At 40.5% G+C, this 18,565-nt stretch overlaps 1 pseudogene across 1 annotated transcript in view; it reads left to right on the forward strand.

Moving 5' to 3' along the window:
• Positions 1–18,565, forward strand: part of LOC123778722 (ral GTPase-activating protein subunit alpha-2-like) — a 104,202-nt pseudogene that overhangs the window by 30,482 nt on the left and 55,155 nt on the right. Inside the window, exon 3 of the transcript XR_015720970.1 lies at positions 1,178–1,230. The product of XR_015720970.1 is annotated as a ral GTPase-activating protein subunit alpha-2-like (transcript). The remainder of the gene's footprint in view (positions 1–1,177; positions 1,231–18,565) is intronic.

Consider the following 18,565-nt stretch of genomic DNA (forward strand, 5'->3'; position numbering starts at 1 on the left):
TCGCTGTAGACTCAAGGGCCTTCTCGCTGTTTCCTGACCATGCCAGACTTGCTCAGCCATAAGGAGTTTGCACTGTCCAATCCCTCTGCCCGGAACAAATTTCTCCCAAATGTCCATATGGCTTATTTCTTTACCCCCAAATGTCCATGTGTTTCTCTTCCTTACCTGTTTCAGATCTTTGCTCGGATGTCATCTTATCAGCAAGGTGTACTTCCCTGGTCAGAATTGAATACTGCCTGTTTGGGCATTCCCCATTAGCCTTTCCTCTTGGTTTTCTCATTTACTGCGTGCCTCCTACTGCCAGAATATAAGCTTCCTCAGGGCATGGTTTTTTGTGTTTTGTATCACTCCTGTATCCTCAGGGCCTGGAAGAATCTCTGACACAGAGACACTCTTTAGTATTTGTTCAATGAACGAAAGCCATCTTACCTTACTTCCTAGAGCTGTGGGGATTCTGTTAGATTAGGGGTCCACAACTTAGAGCTGGCTGCTTGTTTTGACAAAGAAGTTGTTGGACACAGCCATACCAGTGCATTTATGTGTTACCCATGGCTGCTTTTGCACCATCATGGCAGCATTAAATGATTACAAGAGGGGCCTAAAGCATACACTCCCTGGCCCTTTGCAGAAAAGGTTACGACTTCCCAAGTTAGATGCTGAATGGCAAGCTCTTAGCGCAGGGCCCTGGGCAGAGAGACTGGACAATAAATGTAACTGACTGCTGTAGGTTTTGTATTTTCTCTTATTGTCCCTATCAAAGGGACAGTGCACGTGACCTGAAGACATGCGTGGCTTTTCATGGTTATGACTGCTCTGTGCCTCTTCACATCAAAAAAGCTAGAACTCTTTCTTTGCATCTGCTGTGCATTCCTTCATAATTTGAGCTCGTAAGTAATTGAGAAACAAATAAATTGCATTCCACGGGTTGACAGTGATTTGGCAAACGTGGAGGCTGTGGTTAAACAGCTAGCGGAGAGTGGCTCCGCTAGGTGTGGACTCAGGTGCTGTGGCTTGGGTGTTTATCTACATTCTCGACAAGGGTTCCATGCTACCTCCTGGTAGTTTTTGAATAAATGAGTGTGTGTTCAAGCTTCAGTGTTTTCAAGATAACATAATTTTTAATATCTTAAAATGTACACATTGTCATGATAACTAATTTTTTTTTTATACATTCTAGGGAATAAGAAGTCACAAAGGGAGGAGCTGGACTCCATCCTCTTTCTTTTTGAAGTAAGTTTTTGTTAAATTCATTTAGCTTTTAAGATTCTTGTTGAAAATGTGGTAGTTTAGCTCTTTAATTTTACTTGAAGACATAAAAAATGATGGACATGTATTTCCTTCCTTCCACTTTTAAAAACAATGCTGCACAGAATATTCTTGTGATTTTTAATTTTTTTGCAGACATGTGGGAGAATTTTTCCTGTATGGTTACCTAGATGTGAAGTTATTAGATGGAAATGTATCCACATTAAAATACTGCTATGACCAAATTGTTTTTGAAAAGGTCATATAAATTTATATGGAAACTTTTATGGAAGTTGTGTGTAAATTCCCTAAGCAACACTGGAGATGATTTTGGTGTGTGTATATACGCAAACTGACATGTTGAAAACCCACTGTTTTTAATATGTTGTTCCTGACTGCTAGTGAGATTGCAATCTTCGTATGTGTCTGTGTGTCCATGTGTGATCACATATTCTTTTCCAAGTTGGAACAGTACGTTTGGATGTGGTTCTTGGTCTATTAAGCTTACAGTCTCTCTTGTCCACATGTATTAGACAAGTGGCCAGATTACTGATACCTTGAGAGCTACACTAGAACTAAATTGTAGGTTCTGAAAGTTAATTGTTGGTTATCTAGAAATTATTCATGGTTTGAAGAGACATGTGCGTAGGCTGGTGTGCGATCAACTTTATGACGATAAAAGGAAAGCCTAAGGTATATTTGTTGCAGAGCTGGCTGGAGGGAGAGGCCAGGGGAGAAAGCTCTCCAGGGGCTTTTTGGGTTTGTGGAATAAAACAGATCTGAAGACCTCCTGCCCAGTACTTGGCTCCTGGCTGGCCCTCAGTGACTGTGGTTCCCCTTTCTCTCCTTAAAGGGCTGTACTCCTTCCCCAGAGTAAGAGACATTGATTCACTGTTTATGTTCTGGTGGTTATTGTGTTTCCTGTGGTAACCCTGCTGTGAATGAAGTTTGTACAGAGGAGCTGTCTTTACCAGGAGCTTTAATTAAGCCTGTCACTTAAATATGTATCCATCATTTGTTTGAACTGTCCCATTAATTTAAATTGTCTGGTTTATGTAGCAGTTGAACATTTACTAAAGAATCTGTAACATATATGCAAGTTATGAGGCATAGTACTAAAGCCCCTTCTCTTGACACCGCCTCCCCCCTCATTTTAAGAAGTAGAAGCTACTTTGGTGCTTCTCCTTGATCCTGTTCTTTTTCTCCTCTGAAGGCAGCCACTCCTCTGCATTATGCCGTTACCCTTCTTTTTTAAAAATGGTTTTTACTGCAAGTATTCGTATCCCTAAACAATGCATTGTGCAGTTTTGTTTGGTTTTGAGTATAATAAAAATGGTCTCACATGGTGCATAATCATCTGTGGCTTGCTATTTACATTCAACGGTATTTCTGAGATTTATCCCTGTTTGTGAATTTAGCTCAAGTTCGTTCATTCCATTCCCACTGCTGGATTAAGTGAATATGTATGATTTATTTAATTCCAGCATATTGTCTGCAGATTTTTTGTTTGTGTGTTTTCTTGGTGGACAGTCAGATTGTCTGTGAATAATGACAAGCTTGCTAGTGAGTCTGTTTTCTTGTCTTTCACTGCTGGCCTGGCCCTCCAGTACGTGGGTAAATACACACAACAAAGACGGTCATCCTGCTTCTGATTTAAAGCGTTAAGTCTTTTTTTTTTATAATAATATTTTCTTATTATATTATGTTAGACACCATACAGTACATCCCTGCTTTTTATGTAAATTTTGATGATTCATCAGTTGCATATAACATCCAGTGCACCATGCAATACGTGCCCTCCTTACTACCCATCACCAGCCTATCCCATTCCCCTACACCGCTCCCCTCTGAAGCCCTCAGTTTGTTTCTCAGAGTCCATAGTCTCTCATGCATCATTCCTCGTTCTGATTACCCCCCCTTTCTTTTTTTTTTTTTTTATTAATAATGATTTTTTATTATATTATGTTAGTCACCATACAGTACATCCCCGGTTTTCGATGTAAGGCTCGATGATTCATTAGTTGTGTATAACACCCAGTGCACCATGCAATATGTGCCCTCCTTACTACCCATCACCGGTCTATCCCATTCCCCCACTCCCCTCCCCTCTGTAGCCCTCAGTTTGTTTCTCATAGTCCATAGTCTCTCATGTTTCATTCCCCCTTCTGATTACCCCCCCTTTCTTTATCCCTTTCTTCTCCTACCGATCTTCCTAGTTCTTATGTTCCATAGATGAGAGAAACCATATGATAATTGTCTTTCTCTGCTTGACTTATTTCATTTAGCATTGTCTCCTCCAGTGCCGTCCATGTTGCAGCAAATGTTGAGAAATCGTTCTTTTTGATAGCTGAGTAATAACCCATTGTATATATGGACCACAACTTCTTAATCCAGTCATCTGTTGAAGGGCATCTCGGCTCCTTCCACGATTTAGCTATTGTGGACAATGCTGCTATGAACATTGGGGTGCATATGGCCCTTCTCTTCACTACGTCTGTACCTTTGGGGTAGATACCAAGTAGTGCAATGGCTGGGTCATAGGGTAGCTCAATTTTTAACTTTTTAAGGGACCTCCACACTGTTCTCCAGAGTGGCTGCAGCAACCTGCATTCCCACCAACAATATAGGAGGGATCCCCTTTCTCCACATCCTCTCCAACAATTGTTGTTTCTTGCGTTGTCAGTGTTTGCCATTCTAACTGGCGTAAGGTGGTATCTCAGTGTGGTTTTGATTTGAATTTCCCTGATTGCTAATGATGTTGAACATTTTGTCATGTGTCCGTTAGCTATTTGTATGTCTTCATTGGGAAAGTGTCTATTCATCTCTTCTGCCCATTTTATGATTTGTTTATTTGTTTCTTGTGTATTGAGTTTGAGAAGTTCTTTGTAGATCTTGGATACCAGTCTTTTATCTGTAGTGTCATTTGCAAATATCGTCTCCCATTCTGTGGGCTGCCTCTTAGTTTTTTTTTGACGGTTTCCTTGGCTGTGCAGAACCCTTTTATCTTGATGAAGTCCCACAGGTTCATTTCTTCTTTTGTCTCTCTTGCCTTTGGAGATGTGTCATGAAAAAGGTTGCTGTGGCCGATGTCGTAGAGGTTGCTGCCTGTACTCTCCTCTAGGATTTTGATGGATTCCTGTCTCACATCGAGGTCTTTCATCCATTTGGAGTTTATTTTTGTGTATGGTGTGAGAGAGTGGTCAAGTTTCATTCTTTTGCTTGTAGCTGTCCAATTTTCCCAGCACCATTTATTGAAGAGACTGTCTTTTTTCCACCGGATGTTTTTTCCTGCTTTATCAAAGATCAGTTGCCCATAGAGCTGAGGGTCCATTTCTGGGTTCTCTCTTCTGTTCCATTGGTCTATGTGTCTGTTTTTGTGCCAGTACCATGCTGTCTTTGTGATCACAGCTTTGTAGTACAACTTGAAACCTGGTGGTTCAACATTCGCAGATCTATCAGTGTGATAGATTATATCAACAAGAAAAAAGCCAAAAATCATATGATCCTCTCAATAGATGTAGAAAAAGCATTTGACAAAATACAGCATCCTTTCCTGATTAAAACCCTTCAGAGTGTAGGGATAGAGGGTACATTCCTCAATCTCATAAAAACCATCTATGAAAAGCCTACAGCAAATATCATTCTCGATGGGGAAAAGCTGGAAGCCTTTCCCTTAAGATCAGGAGCATGACAAGGATGCCCACTCTCGCCACTATTATTCAACATAGTACTAGAAGTCCTTGCAACAGCAATCAGACAACAAAAAGGGATAAAAGGTATCCAAATCGGCAAAGAAGAAGTCAAAATGTCTCTCTTTGCAGATTACATGATACTCTATATGGAAAACCCATAAGAATCCACCCCCAAACGTCTAGAAGTTATAGAGCAATTCAGTAATGTGTTGGGATACAAAATCAATGCTCAGAAATCAGTTGCATTTCTATACACGAACAATGAGACTGAAGAAAAAGAAATTAGGGAATCCATTCCATTTACAATAGCAGCAAAAATCATACGTTATCTCGAATTAACTTAACCAGAGACGTAAGGGATCTATATTCTAGAAACTACAAATCACTCTTGAAAGACATTGAAGAAGACACAAAAAGATGGAAAAATATTCTATGCTCATGGATCGGAAGAATTAACACAGTTAACATGTCCATGGTACCCAGAGCAATCTACGCTTTCAATACTATCCTGATCAAAATACCAATGACATTTTTCAAAGAACTGGAACAAACAGCCCTTAAATTTGTGTGGAACCAGAAAAGGCCCCAAATCGCCAAGGAAGTGTTGAAAAGGAAAAACAAAGCTGGGGGCATCACAATGGCGGATTTCAAGGTGTACTACAAAGCTGTGATCACAAAGACAGCATGGTACTGGCACAAAAACAGACACATAGACCAATGGAACAGAAGAGAGAACCCAGAAATGGACCCTCGGCTTTTTGGGCAACTAATCTTTGATAAAGCAGGAAAAAGCATCCGGTGGAAAAAAGACAGTCTCTTCAATAAATGGTGCGGTGAAAATTGGACAGCGACATGCAAAAGAATGAAACTTGACCACGCTCTCACACCATACATAAAGAGTTCTGTTAATGTTTCATCATTCAGGGCTTCCCCTGCCTTCTGATGTTTTGTTAATGAAGTTTTCTGTAAATTTTCAGTAGATACACTTTATCAGATGAAGTTTGCTTCTTTTTCTAGTTTGGTAAGATTTATAAAAAGTCCTAGATAGGTTTTGAAGTTTCCAAATACATATATATTTTTCTGCATCAACTGAGATAACCATGTGATGATTCTTCCTCAATATAAATGTGGTGAGTTGTAGTTCTGAATTTTAGAGGCTAATATATTGCATTTTTGGATCTGTGTTCACAACTGACATTGGCCTAAATTTCCCTTCTTCACATTGTTTCTGAACGATCCTGTTATAAAGTTTGTAGAACCTGGTGTCAAGCATTTCTTTTTCTATTTTATAAAATAGTTTGGATAAGATTGGAATGATCTGTTCCTAGAATGTTTTTTAGTATTTCCTGTGAAAACCTTCTGAAACTGGTGCTTTTTTGTTTTGTTTTTAATTGGAAGGTTTTAACCACTTGTTCAGTTTCTTTAATCATTTTAGGATTATTTCAGGATTATTCAGGTTTTCTTTTTTCTTGTTTCAGGTTTGGTAAATTATGTATTTTTCTAAGAATTTGAGGAATTCTAAGAATTTTTGATCCCCAGTGTTTTAAAATTTTTTGGCATGACCCTTCTTTTGACGGTCATAATTCTTTCAGTTTTTTCTGCTCTGGATTAATTTCATTGTCTTCCGTTGTGATGTATGTTAGGCACCATATTCGCAGTAGTGGCAGTAAAAGTTACTTGTGTCCCCCTTTACAGATAGGGTTTTACTAGCTTCTCATACCACTGCAGCAGCTTTTAAACTCTGTTCCCCATCTCATTGTTCCTTTCAGTGCCTTTTCTCTCTGGCTTCTCTTAAAATCTTTTTCTTAGTCTTTGGTGATCTGTAGTTTCACCACAAAATGTCTAGTTGAAGATTTCTTGTCTTGCTTGGTATCTATGCGTTTCCTGTATTTCTGGGTTCAGAACATTTATCAATTCTGTATAATGCTCAGCTGCTGTCTTTGCAAATGTTGACTCTTTTCTGTCCTTCTGGTGTCCTTCCCAGGATTCTTATTGAAACCTCGATCTGTTCTCCATGTCTCTCAAGCTGGCTTTCGTGCTCTTTCCCTGCCTTCTTGTGTTGCATTCCGGGGATGTCTTCGGTTCTTCCATGCAGTGCATGGACTCCTTCATTTGGAGCTCATCTGCTGCTCAACCATTCTGTTGGGTTTTACATCTCAGTGATTTTTGTTTCATGTTTTAACTTCCTTAAGTTCAGGGTTCATATTTGTTCTGTTGCTTTTGATAGGCCCTTGGTCCTTCTTCATTTTTAGACGTCTTTTGTGTTCTTAAACATTTAAAATGTAATAGTTGATATTCTGTATCTGATCATTCCAGTATCTAAAGTCTTTGGTTTGCCTAAATCTGTTCTCTCTCACAGTGGCTTCTTTTCTTGCATGCTTTGTGATGGGATTTTGAGATCAGATTTAGTTGAACCTAGATTTAATCTGTTTCAGTCCTGTGTTTTTCTGGAGGGCTTGTGTTTCTTTTGCCAGGGGGCTGGGAGTGTTCTTGGTTGGGACCACATTGGCTCCATTTGAGGGTCCTGGTTTATTGAGGGAATCTCAGGTGTAGTTCATCAAATTTACCATGTGGTGGGAACTGGGGTCTGAAGGGCAGACATCTACAGATCCTGCAGTGAAATTGACATTAGTTCTCTGGCATCCTGAATTGTTTCTCTTGAGCTTGTTGCTTATAGTAGATCAGGTTTTGGCTTACTTTGTTTCTGCCACCTTCCTTCTTCTTCCTTCCTTTCCTGCCATTTTTTAAGTCCTTTGTTAGTTTCCTAATGTCCTCTAAAGCCCAGCAATGTTTTGAGAATGACATTTGCTGTCACTAATTGCAAGTGTCGTCCTGCAGCAGGAAAGCCCGTCAGGGACTGTAGTCCTATATACTTCCCACAGAGGAGGTTTTAATACCCCCTCCTCGCATCCAGAAATTCTAGATTAGGGAGGGTGTTATTACAGATACATTACCATGTACAGAGGATTAGTTGCCTTTATAATAGAACAAATATATATTATTCAAAGCTTCATAAAACTTTCATTTTGCCTAGTAAATATGAATGAATAATTAACCAGCATTACTTTTGTTTATGCTTATGTTCTCTTTCTGTGTCTGGCTTTAGAAGGTAGGTTATAATTTGTATGGTTCATTCTGAAAATTAAGTAACTTCATTGCTACTTTCTACAAGTGAGTGCCATATAAAGAGATGGTTTATGAGGATTCAGGGGTAAATACTTATCAAGGTGTAAATAATTGGGGAAGGCTTTCCTTACAAGAGGTAGAATTATTAAGACATGTTCAATAACAGAAGGGATCTCATGTGAAGGTAGCTTATAAATAAAACATGGATTGGAAGAGGGGCGCCTGGGTGGCATAGCAGTTAAGCGTCTGCCTTCGGCTCAGGGCGTGATCCCGGCGATATGGGATCAAGTCCCTCATCAGGCTCATCTGCTATGAGCCTGCTTCTTCCTCTCCCACTCCCCCTGCTTGTGTTCCCTCTCTCGCTGGCTGTCTCTATCTCTGTCGAATAAATAAATAAAATCTTAAAAAAAAAACATGGATTGGAAGAAAGCAGAGAGACAAGAGAGTTTGGAAGGCTTGGAAGGAAAGTGTGTAGGGAGACCTGCTGCCTGTCTCTGTAAGTCAGGGATGATCTGGAAGGGAACCTTTGCAAAGGGAGGCAGTAGTGTTTAGATGTCATGAGCTACCAGAGACCTTACAGTGCTCTGATGAAGCAAGTGGTGTGCAATCAAGGCTGCCAGCTCAGCTGAAGTTGAGGTTTCAGGCAGCGAGCAGGCCTTTCTGTCGGTCTCTGTAGCCAGCCGAAGCACTTGTACTCCTTGCAGTTGACCTCCAGACACCTTTGCCTGCAGCTTCAAATCTGTGCATCACTTGGAGTTTCTGTGGTTGCTGCTTCATGGGGATGTTTGTCACTTTTCTTTTCTTTCTTTTTTTTTTTTATGGAGGTTCACTTGTTAATTTTACTCTTCGTTTAAAAATATATTTCATTTATCATTGCCATGTGTTTCAAATGGCAGTGGGGGATGACGGGACCCCATAAAATGTATTTCATTGTCATCTTACCACAATATAAGTGTTGTACATGGCCATCCTGTGTCATCCTTTCCTTCTGAAGTGGATTCTGTCTTCCCAGTTTTCATCAATGGAAGACTGGGGTCTTTGTTTTTATAGGTGACGTGTCTAAGATTGCACATCTATCAAATGGTAGATAGAGATTTAACCTCTGGTCTGATTGTAGATCCCATTTTCTTAACTCAGTGCCATACCACCTACCATGTAGGAGTCTCAGTACTCTCCTGCTTTTGAAGCTGTATTGCATAGGCCATATCTACCAATATGTATCTGTTTTTGTATAGTTCATTAATTTATTACACACATTTATTAGATGCCAGGTACGTGTTTCAGGCACATTTCTAGGTGCTGGAGATATGGCGGTGGGCAAGTCAGACAGAAGCCCCTGCCCACATTGGGCATACATTACATTTTATACTAGCGGAAGTGTCCACTGGTAACAATGAACTTATGCCAGAGCTCCAGTAATGACCTTCTGAGTCACAGAAAATTCTGAATGGCCCTTTGTAGAAGTGATACTTTTGGTGGCAGCCCTTGAGGTCGGTACCTGCACAGAAAAAGGAGGGCTGGTGTACAAATGTAAGGCACCTGGTGAATGGGTTTCAAGGTCAAATGACTGAGAACTTTCTGTATTTGGTAGTTGAGAGCTGGTTTTAATGGTATGTGGGATTTGTTTTAATCAGGTGTGGTAAGACAGGCACACAGACATGAAAATGATTGCCATGAAGGAAGCAATGTTTACTGTACTGCACAGGAGTACAATAGAAACAGGAGGCATGGCCTGCCAGCAGGGCTATGAAGAGGGAACCAGAGAGCACACAGAGAGCAGGCAAAGAGGGGGGAGCTGAGGGTGGGAGTCTTCATTGTGGTTTTTGAGGGAAGGAATGGGCAAGGCAAGGTAAGCAAGCTAAAGCAGGTTTAGAATTGGATAGTTGGAATAATTTTAGCAGGCTCTGGGCTGTAGAGGGGTCCCCTAGTGGTCTAGTTCCCAGTCCTCAGGTGATTTGAGCAGGAGGAGAGTGTCCCAAGTCTGAGAGCCAATAAAAGGAGGTTGTTGTGGGAATGGATTTTGGATTGGTTGGTTTGCCTGTCAAAAGCATGTGTGTACAATTTGGCTAACCCTGGGAGGGGCAGTCCCTGTGAGGTCAGCAAGGTCCCAGATGTCAGAGCATCAAGAATACAGAAAATGAGAGCATATAGTTCATTCGGAGATATTGTTTCAAGATGTCTGCCGTGTCATATGCCTTTGGTACAGAAATGCATTCGTTTGGAGTTTTCCGTTCAAGGTTAAGAAAATTCTAGAATTTGATAGCAAGGTGTTTCCTTTCCTCCACCCCCTCACCCCAATTAAAAAATACATTGACAGGAGAGGTTTAAGTTCAAGGCTTACACATGTTCTGACCTCTGAATGCTACTCATCTGTTTTCAAAGATCACAGAGTTAGGCATCACAGATATACAGGACATTTGACTTCTAGACTGCTTAGTGTTAGATTTATCCAAATTACCCCACCAGATTCAATAAGCCGTTTTTTCCTTCCTAGAGACCTGCACAGGTTCTTTATAACTTGCTATAGTGTGGCCTGAACCGGGCTAACACTGAACTCCTGCAGGGTCCCCGCCTGTTTTTCTTGTACATGTTGTTGGGGGTGTTGTTCTGTGGAAGTGCTCTCTCACACACATTCTGCTTTGCTTACTGCCCCTTTACCTCTTTTTGCATAGTTTTACTTCTGCCTCCTGGCTTATGCAATTCTCTTTTTGGGGACTGCCCTTTGCTCTCCTGGTCTTCTGGCTCCTACTTTCCGGCTCTGTTCAGACCTACTGATTTCTTCTGGCAACTCCAGCTAGAGGTGCCCATTTTTTTCTGTGAACTTGTACAATACACTCCTGTGTTACCATTTCATTCTAGCTGGATGTTCTTAGTTTCCCCTGAAGGTGGCTCTGCCTTAGCTTCCTGATGAGACTGTAAAGACTCAGGCAGCAACCATTGTGTGTAATCCCTTGTAGCCCCCACCCTGGCTCCCGCTCCCACAGTGACTTGCACCTGTTTATATTTATTGTTGGATTAAAGCCTCTTAAATTCTCATCTTATCTCCCATGGGGTTATTTGTTATTTTTATGTTCAAAACATATTTCTTCCTCACCTAAAACTCTCTGGACAAAAGATATGGGAAGAAGGTAGCTTTAGATCAGGCATTGATGCTGCTGAGCTGTGTGGCCTTGAGGTGGGTCCTGGCCCTTTCTTTACATTGGCTTCCATGTGTATAACGGGAAGGACTGGGCCTGGATAGCCCTGAGGTCTCTTGAAGCTCTACCAACCTAGGACACTACAAATCAGGAAGTTCACAGGCAAGTCTTTTAGCATGAAATTTAATTGCATGCTTCCATTTAGTTTTAAATATTAAATCAACTTGACTCTGACTAGCTTTTGCAGATCTAAACATGGCAGTTGCTTTTTCTGTAGGGCAGCTCTGTTCAGTAGAACTCTCTGCAATGATGGGAATGTTCTGTATCGGTGCTATCCAATTAGGTAACCACTAGCTATGTGGGCTGCTCAGTGCTTGAAATATGGCTATTGTGACTGACTGACTGACGTTTTAATTTTAAGTAATCTCATTTGATTTACACTTTAAAATTAAATAGCTTCATGTGCCTCGTGGCTGCTGATTGGACAGAGAAGCTCGATAGTCTATCAACAGAGCCTTGTTACTTTATTTCTCTTTGTTAAACACTTGGTTAAATCCTTAGCACATTTGTGTCCTCGTAGAGCAGGGGACTTAACGTTTAGGGTTTTACTGAAATGGTTTCCCTTGGCTTCTCAGGCTTTGTTACCAAAGTGCCATTGGCTGGGGGGAAGCATGCTTCCAAAGTGGCCTTATGCAAACAAAATTGAAAAGCCACACACAAATTCACTCTACTCTTCTCATGCTTGTTTTAGGATGAAAATAATACTTTAAATAATGGCCAAATTAAGGAGTACTTCATCTCCCCATCACAGCTCCCATCTTCCCTGCACTCGCTCACCTCACCGCCAGATAAAGAAAATACTTACTGTGTCATTTCAGAAGATGTATGCTGTTTCTTCTTCTCCGTTGCTTCAGTGGGGGAGATAGAGTTCAGAGAGGCATGGGTACTAGGAGCAAACTGCAGCAGGTGAGCTACGCAGAGAGTGCCGATGATCTGTGGGGAGCTTCAGGGGCACACGGAGGCTGGGGAGTAGTCTATGGTCACTAGTGTTTGGTTTTCCTTTACTATCAAAGATGAAGTTTGGTTGTTTGAAATTTACTCTAGGCCTCCTACCTACCATCTCCCTTCCTTCTCCGTGGTGTAGAGGTGATGCTGGATTGGAGGCAGGACTCGTGCATGTGGAGTCTCGGTGTGTCTAGTTAGTTTGGGAGTCAGAGTTGACCGGCCGTGAATCCGGGACTGTGGTGGAAGCTGTCTTACTTTGATGGAATTCAACACTGCTTCTCTTGTTCTTTATTGCTCCAAGTGAGCTTATATGGATAGTGGGTTTAGCCTCTGATTCTTTTCCTCAAAATAGGGGGAAAGGATTTTTACTAGCTTTTCTGATAATAACACAACTGGACCCAGTGCAGTGCCCAGAGTTGTGCACAAGAAGGTGAAATGAATGACGGGTTTTCACTCTCTGTCCAGTTGGTTTGTATTTGCAATCAGTAATTTGAATTTTGATATTTTTGCCAATATATATGGAAATTATTTCTAACTTTTCACACTTAATAGCATTATCCTACCTCAGATGTTAATAACAGAGAAGAATTTCCTGAAGAAAAACTAGAATTATGAATATATTAGGATTACAAATAATTCTGAGATGTTTGTTTCCATTTCCGCCCCATTCTCCCCCCACCTCCTTTCTTCCCCCACCTTCTTTCTTCTTCCTTTGGTGGAACTGCACATCTTTGATAACTCTTTGCAGATGAACATGAATCCAAAGCTCCTGCAGAGGTTCGGTGGAAAAGCTTGGGCTGAATCATAGACAGACCAGCACATTTAGGGCAGGTATCCAGCAGGATTAAGTCACAGTCCTTCTGCTTTCTTTATATAATAGCTAAGGCCTTTTCTTATGTGCAAATACCGCATAGCAAGACAGCAGAATTGTAGTTTTGCAATTAGCTGGCTTCCACAGCCCCTGCTTTCTTTTGCTTTATTTGTCATGACTTATTTCAGACGGTCCAGTGTGCAAACATACTTGCACACTACTCCCTCCTTCTCATGCTGAGTGAAGGACTTCCTTCCACAAACCTCTCATGTTGTTATTGCTTTTTATTCTTTTTTCCACAAGGTCCACTTTACTCTTATTGAGGGGAGGAGGGACAAGAACAAATAAAATGAACAAGAAAAACAGATTCTTCTTAAATCCTTGGAATTTAAGTTCTTATTGAGGATTTCAAATATTTGGATACTTCCATGGATTTTGTTTTTTCCCTTAAAAGAATGATGCCAACTTTGAATGCAGCTCCTGGGTCATTGCAATAATTCTAAATGGCTGATTACAATTGGAAAAAACCAACAAACAACAAAACAAACCTAGTGTTAGTTCTCGTTCCCTGGAGAACATTCTAATAATAACAGCCAGTAGAGACACCCATCTCCAATCTCCAAAGCTATCCTGAATTCCAGTTGATGAGCAAAATCAGTGCCACTGGTTGTCCTGAGCAAAATGTTCGGTCACTTTTTCGTGACATCAGGGGTATATTTTAATATGTTATATGTATTTTAAATGATAAGAGAGGTATGTACGTAATTGCTCTGTCTTCATAGCATTAGTCATACTTGTTTTTATTAATGTTGAGGCTTGGATGGGAGCAACTCCAGATGATAGCAGTATTGTTATGATATAGTGTGACCTGCTGCATGATATTCCTTGAGGTCCCTGTGCAGGGATCACAGTAGAGGCCCGGACGGCCAGTGGTGCCCTTTCTCATTTGTCTCATATGTTCCCAGTGGTGGTGAGTTAGCTCAGAAATCATTTCTCCATTCTGTGCTCAGTAACAGATACTGGGGGAATAATAAAACGTAGGGCCCGGACCTTTCATTTCTATAGCCTGTGGTTATACTGGTGTCTGCTTTGAATCATGAAATGTTTATGATCTCTGCAAATGGGAAGATGGAAACAAAATAAAAACATCGAATCCTTTCTGGGGATTCTTTGAATGTGTTGCTTGTGGTTAAAATTTGATTATCTTATTACAGCATGTTAATAATTTGACTTAAACTACAAGTGTCTGAGTTGAAAGGAACCATTTTCAATGGTAATTTTTAACTTCTAAATTTAATATTTAAGACTACAGTTTTCTTTATGCCTTGAAACTTATAGGTGAGAAACTTGGGGTTGATCCAACAAGATATACTGAATTACTCAATTCACCTTGCGGGGAGGGAAACTGGAGACATGTTTGGGGAAGTCTGAAATTACATTCTGGTGATTATCTGTTGGAACCCAGATGCCCTGAGCTTCCTGGCATGTGGCCCCTCTCATGTAGTGTGCTGCTTGACTCGTTGGTAACTGACACCCTCAGAACAGGTCCCCTGGAAGGCAGCACTAGCAAATGCTTCCAAAGACCCTTTAAGGGCAGATGGTAGAAACGGCCTCAGGGCTAAATATATGGAAAAGTCACAGTAGCATGTTGTATTTATTGTTAGAAGAGCAGAAGATATGTAAAGAGCTTTTTCTTTCCCTTTTAATTGATTTGGATTAGTGTGTTAACACTATTTGGATGCGTTGGTTTCTTTTTTATAAATTCAGGAGAGAGTTGTACAAACATATGCTCTACATTTTCTTTTTTAAAAAATTTTATTAATTAATTTTTTAAAGTTACATGATTCATTACTTGCTTATAACACCCAGTGCACATGCAATACGTGCCCTCCTTAACTACCCATCACCAGCCTGTCTACATTTTCTATGGCTTGTTTTGTTTGGATGTGTAGTGTGGTGTCTGTTACAGAGTGACACCTGGTGTTTGATGTGTTTGTAACACTGGCCAGGTTGAAAGGAGAGTCTGGCTTAAAGTCTGCATGCAGTGCACCAGCTGTTCTTGAAGACCTTGGGCATTCACTGAGTGAACTTGGTGGAGTGGCCAGTCCTGAGTTGATTGCAGGTCCGTGACAGCTTCTTCTTCTTTTTCTAATTTTTAAATATTTTATTTATTTATTTATTTATTTATTTATTTATTTATTTATTTATTTATTTGAGAGAGCGCGCACGCACATGTGCATGAGGCAGATGGAGAGGCACAGGGAGGGGGAGAGGCAGGCTCTCAGCTGAGCAGGGAGCCCCATGTGGGGCTTGATCCCAGGACCCCAGAATCATGACCTGAAACGAAGGCAGATGCTTAACTGACTGAGCCACCCAGCTGCTCCTCTGCGACACTTTCTAATTATGTTGAGGCAACCATTTAAATCCTGTAAGTTTCTAGGATGGCAAGAACAACAAAGTGGCATCTCACTCATGCTTTGTTAATTCTCTAATTACTTACTTGGAAACTCTTTGGAAGTGATTTTTTTGTTTTGTTTTGTAACAACAACAACAAAAAAAGCACAGCAAAAACTGTTAACCGGTTGTGCTGGTACCAAAATTGAAGAGGCCTGAAAAATACAGTTTTTAGCCAGAAAATAGGCACTTGTGTGAAATGCAGAAAAGTATGGCATGTTTGCTTGTGACTGAGATTTCCCATATAAGATCCTTGTGAAAAGGAGGCTCCTCTTGAATTTGTTTTAGCAATTGCTTTATTCAGAGCAAAACCATATAATGTGGGTAGAATTCTATGCTACTAATTTGGGGATTTGTGAAGGTCTCTGGATAGTCACTGATTAGAAATAAAGAGTCTAGTGCAGTTTGATTTTTGTTAAAAAGATATTAGAGCTTTGCATGATCTCCGGCAAAGTGAAAAACTAACCTCTTACAGTTTATCAAGTGCCTACACTTCCCATGTTTTTGAATATTGCATTTTTAGTATGATGAAAATGATTTCCTATCTGTCTATTTTGATCAGTCTTGATGGTACTTTTCTCCACTCCATGGTTCTGTACATCTCATGCTGGTGCTCTTGAATACCCTCTTTTTCCCACGACCCCATCCTTTGTTTAGAGCTTCAGTCTTCCCTCCTACTGGAGTATCCTGATAACTAACTAGTCCTTTGGTCTGTGATCTTCTGCCCCTTCTGTCTCCCTCACCCACCTGGAAGGCTCTTTGTATAATGTCATTCTGATTCCTTTGGCCTTTCAGATGAAGACTTAACTCCCTGCCAAAATGTTCAAGGCCCTTCCTGATCTGGCCTCTGCCTGCCTCTCCATCCCTTGTCACCCACCTTACTTTTGCTTCTGCTGGCAGAAAAGCAGCAAGGTTGTTTTTGTTTTTCTCCTGCTACTGTTTAGTCTGCCTAAAATGTCCTCCGCTGCCTAGCTTACTGCTATGTATTCTTCAGGATTCAGTTCAAAGGTGATCTCCCTCTGGAAGTGTGCCTTGTGGTACTCACTTCCTTGTGCATGTACTGACATCCCTGATGCTCTTGCCTTTTCCCCTTAGAGCTATCATTTTTAGAGCAGGAGGAATGTCCTGTGTCGCTTTATCTCTGATCCCTCACACGGTACCCGGCACAAAAAGGGCACTTAAGAATACTTATTAATGAGTCAAATAAACGGTAGATTTAGAGGAAACTTGTTTTAATTACCTGCACTACTACCAATTCAAATCCTCATCTATAGCTTAGTGATTTGCAGTACTTGGAAATGCTTTTGTTGTTATGGAATTTGCTTTTCTTTTCTTTTCCTTAAAATCACCTTTTCTAAGCTTATTTCTAAACTTATTTTTATTTCATTCTGATATTATAGATAATTAAACTCGACAGGTTTGCCTCTTTTTCAGCTTTTACCAGTTTTTGTTCTACCGCATTCACATTGTTGATAATCTTTAGTCTGTAATTATATATATATTTTTTAAACTTGATTGGTGCTCACAAGAATGTTTTAAAATCCCTCAAGTACTTGCACATTTTTTTAGTTTAAACTCTCCAAGGTGGACATGCAGTGCATTGGGTTTACTTGTGACTTGTACAACTCCTACTTTGAGGGTGTATTCACATGGCTTAGAAAAATAACTTGGTAAATTTTCATAAATGTTAGAATCTGTGAAGAGAAATGTTGTCTCTCTGTATGTACATTAAACCACTCAACTGTATTCAGAGATGTTGTATTTCAGTGTACGACCTCTTTTATCTGTCAAAGATAGAGTGCATGAAAATCTCCTATGATAAATATATTTCCCCTAAGGTACTGCATTTCATTTATTTTCATGTAGTTTTTTTTTTAAATATTTTATTTATTTATGTGACAGAGAGACAGCCAGAGAGAGAGGGAACACAGCAGGGGAGAGGGAGAGGACGAAGCAGGCTCCCAGCCGAGGAGCCCGATGTGGGACTTGATCCCGGAATGCCGGGATCACGCCCTGAGCCGAAGGCAGACGCTTAACGACTGCGCTACCCAGGCGCCCCTATTTTCATGTACTTTTTAATTTTACTTTCATGCTGTGTTATTGGTTGCCTAAAGGTTTGTATTATCACTAACTTGTGAATTACATTTTTAATCTAATTTTTAGAAATTTTTTTTATTATGTTATGTTAGTCACCATACAGTACATCCCAAGTTTTTGATGTAAAGTTCCATGATTCATTAGTTGCGTATAACACCCAGTGCACCATGCAATACGTGCCCTCTTTAATAACCATCACCAGCCTATCCCATTCCCCCACCCCCTCCCCTCTGAAGCCCTCAGTTTGTTTCCCAGAGTCCATAGTCTGTCATGGTTCCTTCTCCCTTTTTTTTCCCACCCCTTCATTCTTCCCTTTCTTCTCCTGCTGATCTTCCTACTTCTTATGTTCCATAAATGAGTGAAACCATATGATAATTGTCTTTCCTGCTTGACTTATTTCACTTAGCATTATCTCCTCCAGTCCTGTCCATGTTGCTGCAAATGTTGTGAAATCGTTCTTTTTGATGGCTGAGTAATATTCCATTGTATATATGGAGCACATCTTCTTCATCCAGGCATCTGTTGAAGGACATCTTGGCTCCTTCCACAATTTGTCTATTGTTGACAATGTTGCTATGAACATTGGGGTGCATATGGCCCTTCTCTTCACTCCGTCTGTATCTTTGGGGTAAATACCCAGTACAGCAATTGCTGGATCATAGGGTAGCTCAATTTTTAACTTTTTAAGGGATCTCCACACTGTTTTCCAGAGTGGCTGTACCAGCTTGCATTGCCACCAACAGTGTAAGAGGGATCCCCTTTCTCCACATCCTCTCCAACGTTTGTTCCTTCCTGCCTTGTCAGTTTTTTCCAATTTTAACTGGCGTAAGGTGGTATCTCAATGTGGTTTTGATTTGAGTTTCTCTGATGGCTAATGATTTTGAGCATTTTTCATGTGTCTGTTATCCATTTGTATGTCTTCATTGGAAAAGTGTCTGTTCATCTCTTCTGCCCATTTTTTTATTTGATTATTTGTTTCATGTGTATTGAGTTTGAGA

This window comes from Ursus americanus, chromosome 22 (genome assembly GCF_024610735.1).
Source record: "Ursus americanus isolate L20-20 chromosome 22, mUrsAme1.1.p, whole genome shotgun sequence".
Classification (NCBI taxonomy): Eukaryota; Metazoa; Chordata; class Mammalia; order Carnivora; family Ursidae; genus Ursus; species Ursus americanus.